Raw genomic sequence first — 7500 nt, forward strand, 5'->3', positions numbered from 1 at the left:
CCAGAATCTTTTCAGAGCCGACTTAAAGTCACTTTCCAAGGCCTCACCAAACTCCTCCCATACACGGGTTTTTGCCTTGGCGACGACTGAAGCCGCAGATCGCTTTGCCTGTCGATACCTGCCAGCTGCCTCTGGTGTCCCACAGGCCAACCATGCCCGGTAGGACTCCTTCTTCAGCTTGACGGCATCTCTCACCTGGGGTGTCCACCACCGGGTTCGAGGATTACCGCCCCGACAGGCACCAACTACCTTACGGCCACAGCTACAGTCAGCCGCTTCAACAATGGAGGAACGGAACATGGCCCATTCTGAGTCTATGTCCCCCACCTCCCCCGATATCTGGTCAAAGTTCTGACGGAGGTGTGAGTTGAAGATCAATCTGACAGGTTCTTCTGCCAGACTTTCCCAGCAAACCCTCACTATACGTTTGGGCTTGCCTGGTCTGACCGGCATCTTCCCCCACCACCTGAACCAACTCACCACCAGGTGGTGATCAGTTGACAGCTCAGCTCCTCTCTTTACCCGAGTGTCCAAAACACATGACCGCAAGTCCGATGACACGACTACAAAGTCAATCATTGAACTGCGGCCTAGGGTGTCCTGGTGCCATGTGCACTTATGGACATCCTTGTGTTCAAACATGGTGTTCGTGATGGACAAACTGTGGTTTGCACAGAAGTCCAAAAAACTGAACACCACTCAGGTTCAGATCAGAGAGGCCATTCCTCCCACGTCATTGCCCACGTGAGCGTTAAAGTCCCCCAGTAGGACAATAGAGTCTCCAGGAGGAGCACTTTCAAGCACCCTTTCCAAGGACTCTAAGAAGGCTGGGTACTCTGAACTGCTGTTCGGTGCATAAGCACAGACAGCAGTCAGGACCCGTTCCCCAACCCGAAGGCGTAGGGAAGCTACCCTCTCGTCCACCGGAGAAAACCCCAATATACAGGCACCGAGTCGAGGGGCTATGAGAAAGCCCACACCTGCCCGCCGCCTCTCACCATGGGCAACTCCAGAAAAGAATAAAGTCCAGCCCCTCTCAAGGAGATTGGACCCAGAGCCCAAGCTGTGTGTTGAGGTGAGCCTGACTATATCTAGCCGGTATCTCTCAACCTCGCGCACCAACTCAGGCTCCTTCCCCGCCAGTGAGGTAACGTTCCAAGTTCCAAAAGCCAGTTTCAGCAACCGGGGATCAGAACGCCAAGGCCCACGCCTTCGGACACTGCCCGATCCACAAAGCACCAAACCCCTACTACTGCCCCTCCCATTGGTGGTGGGTCGATGGGAGGGGGGACACATGTAACTCCTTCGGGCTGGGCCCGGCCGGGCACCATGAGTAAATGCCCGGCCACCAGACGCTCGCTGGCGAGCCCCTCCCCCAGGCCTGGCTCCAGGGTGGGGCCCCGGTAACCCTGATCCGGGCAGGGTACACAAGTCCTGTTTTTGTGTCTTCATAGGGGTTATTATTATGGATCACACTTTGTCTGACCTGTCACCTAGGACCAGTTTGCCATGGGAGACCCTACCAGGAGCTTTTGCTCCAGACAATATAGCTCCTAGGATCATTCAAGCACGCAAACCTCTCCACCACGATAAGGTGGTGATCCATGGAGAGGCATGTTCAGTCAGATCCATAAAAATTTGGACAGTTACAAAACAGTCCATCTCTTTCTCTGAACCATTAGATATCAAAACGCAGGACGCCTACAAGCCCACAGCAGGTTTTCTGCAGGGACTTTTTTTTTCTTTTCTTTTTTTCTACAAAGCTGCTTTGTGACAGCACCTGCTGTAAAAAGCACTATATAGATAAACTTTGACTTGAATACATTATTCTCACACGGACAGAGTAGAGACGTTTGTATGTGCTGGTCTGAGTGGATCAGACACAGCAGTGCTGCTGGAGTTTTTAAACACCTCAGTGTCACTGCTGGACTGAGAATCATCCACCAACCAAAAATATCCAGCTAGTAGTGTCCTGTGGGCAGCATCCTGTGGGCAGCATTCTGTGGGCAGCATCCTGTGGGCAGCGTCCTGTGGGCAGCATCCTGTGGGTGGCATCCTGTGACTACTGACTAGAGGATGACCAACACAAACTGTGCAGCACCAGATGAGCTGTTGTCTCTGACTGTACATCTACAAGGTGGACCGACAAGGTAGGAGTGTCTAACATAGTGGACAGTGAGTGGACACAGTGTTTAAAAACACTCACTAACATATCACCTCCACGTCAGCACCACTGCAGAGTTGAGAATGATCCAACACCCAAATCATACCTGCTCTGTGAGGGTCCTGTGCAGGGATGGACTGTGGACACTGAAATACTACAGGAAAGGAAACTGCTGGAACTTTATCAGTGAATGTGTGATAACCTGCAACTAACCTTTCACATTTTTATGTTGTCAGAGGGATTTTAATACTTTTTAAATGTTCATATTAATGTTAATTCTGTGTGGTCTGAGGCCCCCTGAGGTCCCAGCAGATAGTGCCTCTCAGCACTGGAACCACTGGTCCGATCAGTAGTCCATCCCTGGTCCTGTGAGGGTCCTGACTGCTGATAAACGTAGTAAAAGCGCTAAAGTGTCCAGATAAAGAGATGGGCTACAATCTGAAACCACGGAGTTACAACACGTCCCTAAATGCTAAGCAGACCTAACAAAAAGCACAATGACTGTAGATGCCAGGGTACGAGGCGCAGTGGAATATACTGCATGACACTTGGTAAAAAAACATGCAGACGAGCAAACAGACGCTGCGCTTGTGTAAACAAGCCCTCAATCAGATACAATCCTGGGACAAACATGTGCACATACTCAGAGACAGGTAGAGCAGCTAGCTAAAAAAACAGGAAGGCAGATGAATGTCCTTGTGTTTCCAATGCCAAACACAGCCTGGTCAGAACACACACACACACACACACACACACACACACACACACACACACACACACACACACACACACACACATTCACACACACACACACACACACACACACACACACACACACACACACACACACACACACACATTCACACACACACACACACACACACACACACACACACACACACACACACACACACACACACACACATTCACACAGACACACACACACACACATTCACACAGACACACACACAGTCATACACACACACACACACATTCACACACACACACACACATTCACACAGACACACACAGATACACACACACACACACACATTCACACAGACACACATTCACACAGACACACACACACATTCACACAGACACACACACAGTCATACACACACACAGACACACAGACACACACACACACACACACTCACACATTCACACACACACACATTCACACAGACACACACACACACACACACACATTCACACAGACACACACACACACACACACATTCACACAGACACACACACACACACACACACACCCACACACAGACACACACACATTCACACAGACACACACACACACACAGACACACACACATTCACACAGACACACACACACACACAGACACACACATTCACACAGACACACACACACACACACACACAGCTGTGTAACAGCTTAACCCATTCACAACACAAAGAACCCCCTGATTACGTGAGATGGAGTGATGAACATGGTTTAAAGTGTTTGATCACTTGGCTGCGTTTTATCTTCTGTTTCAGTGACTTTGTTACTGTGTGATGTCCTGTCTACACTGTAAAGTCTCTGAGCTCTGACTCACATTACCAGATGTCCCTAACCAGATATTAGTGACCACTGGTGCCCTGATATAATACAGGTAGTGCTACTTTAACAAGCATGAGCCTGGGCTTGCTGCTCTGAACGGATGTCTAGGAAGCCTTGAGCTCGCAGATAAAGAAGATTGATGTGTTGTAATCATCTTGTTTTTGTTCTACAAAAAATGTTTATGCCTCTTTGATTCACGGATCATGTCCATATTTAATGATGCAACTTCCTACACAGCTGTTTTAATTCGGTCAGTAACTCAACAAATACAGGCAACACGCAAAAGATGAAGTGGCAATGTGAAAATCTGAGGAATGTATTTGCCTAGAGTAGAATAGAATAGAATAGAATGAATAGAATAGAGAATGATAGGATAGAACAGAATAGAATATGATAGAATAGAATAGAATAGAATAGAGAATGATAGGATAGAATAGAATAGAATAGAACAGAATAGAATATAACAGAATAGAATAGAATATAACAGAATAGAATAGAATAGAATAGAGAATGATATGATAGAATAGAATAGAATATGATAGAATATAACAGAATAGAATAGAACAGAATAGAATAGAATAGAGAATGATATGATAGAATAGAATAGAATATGATAGAATATAACAGAATAGAATAGAATAGAATAGAATAGAGAATGATATGATAGAATAGAATAGAATATGATAGAATAGAACAGAATAGAATAGAATAGAACAGAATAGAATAGAATAGAATAGAGAATGATATGATAGAATAGAATAGAATATGATAGAATAGAACAGAATAGAATAGAATAGAACAGAATAGAATAGAATAGAATAGAATAGAGAATGATATGATAGAATAGAATAGAATATGATAGAATAGAACAGAATAGAATAGAATAGAACAGAATAGAATAGAATAGAATGCCTTTGTCACTGAATAAAATATACAATGAAATTAAGAGCAAACCAAGACAGACAGAAACACACCAAAATGAACAAGTTCAGAAACGTAAAAACATCAAAATTTATTTAAGGGAATACAACACTGCACTGAAGTGTAATCATATGTACAATTGTTATAATAATAATAATAATAATAATAATAATAATAAATAAGTAAACATATTTTAAAAAGTGCTTTTACTAATAACCTGAGCTCAGCAGGGGGCAGTAGTCTCTAAATGTGCTTATTCCAGCATTACTGCTCTTAGAACTTAGTATGTGTGGAATGGGTTCTGGAGGCTCAGAGGAAGAACCTACACTTAAATCTGTTTGTCCAGCTTTTAAGGCACCTGTCCCGCCTGGTCAGACAATCGCTTCCACTCTGTTATAATCCCACTGACATAAAACTGCCAATTTAATCTGCCATAAAACTGAACAGGGACCATAAGAGGAATAACCGTTTGTTTGTGTTATTGCAGTCTCTGTGTTTTATATTAAACTTTTTAAAGTGTGAAAAATGTGTTATTCCTGTTAATAACATACAAATATGGCTAATATCAGCTATTATAATACAGTAACTCTGTAACTGTAGCCGTATTTCGTTCACCTGGTTTAGTGTTTACCTCACTGTATGCAGGTTACAGCCTCCTGATGAAACACCCCCCCCCCCCCCCCCCCCCCCCCCTTAAACATCTTTAATCTAATCTATCACACATCTAGTCTGATCTCTCTCTACTCTGCATGTAATCTAACAGGAGCAAAGGGTCATAGAGAGCATAATAAATAATCAGTAAACAAACGTAGATCAGAGAGAGGTATAGTAGGTTTATCTTTTCACTGTCAAGTTCACCATTTTTCACTGGGTTAAATGGTGAAACAGCTTCAGCGGCTGTTCACGTCCAATTTATAAGTGGGAAAATTGTTTTTTCCCAGTTTTCAACACCACCCAGACACCGCATAACACTGGGATGCGTCACACCGGGAGAGGATTTTTACATATAATACACTGCACTCTAGTGGTGAAGATGTCTAACTGCACTTTAAAGACGCAGAAGGGTCCAAATGACAAGCAAGCACAGGAGGAAAGGAGTCAGGAGGAGCCTTTTGTGCTTGGATTCATATGTTCTCGATAGTCTGCCGAACAAGTGGCAGATTACAGCTACAGAAAATAGGAAATTAAGGAAAGGAATAAAGGAAATAAAGTTTTAGTTCTATATGCACAATCATAACCATAGGAACATTCCCACCATAATCCTGAGGCCTAAACGTGAAGCCCGCATCCCTGACCCTCATGGTGCGCTGTTAGATCGCATTGTTTTAAAGTAAATGTGTCCCAAAGTGGGAAAATCAGTGCGTATCATTCAGGACAACAACCGAAACATTTTCTGCAAATATAATGACTCTATGCCTTCAAAGCTGTTTGTCATGTTTAAGCTCTCGATAGCATTTTTGAATTATGCTGAAAATATGTTAAACTTGTCTCAGCTGAAACTTTTGTTAAAGTCATTAGTTTTAATAAAATAATTATACGTAAGGTATCGGGAGATTCAAAGCGAAAGTGTTTTAGTCTAACGTCCAAGTGGTCACTCTATCACTGTCCTCAGAAAGGCCCCTTAGTCACAACTCCAATTATAGGCTAGTAAAATCACTACTTAAAGCTACACTGTGTAAGATTTGGGGATTTGGAGACCTCTCTGGTGGAAATGTATAATTGCGTTTAATGTGCAGAAGAGCATTCTGTAACATGGGTTGGTAACTGTGAGCGTGTTGAGAGACGACTGGATGAGAACTCGGTCAGAACTTGGTGAAGGACGTGTCGTCTGAGGATGCGAGTAAATGATCTACTACTGTCATCTTCTTCAGTGTAATATTGATTTTGCCTTTGAGACCTAAACATCGAGCCAGACCCTGTAGCGGATCCTGCGCGAGTGATGTTAATACGTAAAGGCGTGTGATGCAGTACCATGAAATCCCGCCTGACGCCTCTGAGCTTCACATGATTATTTCAGGCTTTACAGGGCAGCAGCAGCACACGTGCACCATAATTTAGCATGTTTTTCTCCTGACTCAGTCCTGCTACTTCTGCTCAAATGAAAAAGCTTTAGGTAAAATATTTAGCATATTTCTACATTTAGAGGCACATTTTACCCGCAATAAAGCACACATTTCACTGTTTGTACACCACTGACCGCAGTGCACTGTGGACGGCTAGTCTGCACTGGACATTCTCCACTATGTTTTCAATGCAGGGCACAATATAGATCCTTTCACAGAACTTGTCCAGAGTTCAAAACACATTTATGACATTGAACTGACTTTGGACTAAAACGTTTTTGCTTTGAGTTTCCCAATAACCTAATAACTAATAACTAATGAGCTTGAACACTTGACCAGTGCGGAACACATAAAATTATAATAGCTTTTATTGAAACAGAGAATTTGTGTCTTGGTAGTGACCATTCTTAATGATATGCACTGATTTTCCGACTTTCGGACACATTTACTTCAGAATAACGGAATCTGACCATGTGGCCATGAGGGACAGGGACCAATTAACTAAACTAACTAAACTAATGATTAATAATTCTAAATATACATTCAACTAAATATCTACCAAACTAATGATTAATGATTAACTCTAAACCTACTCTAATCCTAACCCTAACCCCACTACTGAGTTTCAATAAATAGTTTGTTAAAAATTTGAACACCCACAGAGAATCTATAGAGGACTGTAGTGAACTATCCAAATAAAGTCCAAATAAAGACCAATTTTTCAAAACCTGATAAATCTAAATCTTTCACTTAAAGAAATCAAAAAGATC

General features: G+C 43.0%; 1 protein-coding gene across 1 annotated transcript in view; it reads right to left on the reverse strand.

Moving 5' to 3' along the window:
- The window catches only part of LOC108413848 (calpastatin), a 109842-nt gene that overhangs the window by 19243 nt on the left and 83099 nt on the right, over positions 1-7500 (reverse strand). The gene's annotated exons all lie outside the window — the stretch shown is intronic.

The sequence above is a fragment of the Pygocentrus nattereri genome, chromosome 9 (genome assembly GCF_015220715.1).
Source record: "Pygocentrus nattereri isolate fPygNat1 chromosome 9, fPygNat1.pri, whole genome shotgun sequence".
In the NCBI taxonomy this organism is placed as follows: Eukaryota; Metazoa; Chordata; class Actinopteri; order Characiformes; family Serrasalmidae; genus Pygocentrus; species Pygocentrus nattereri.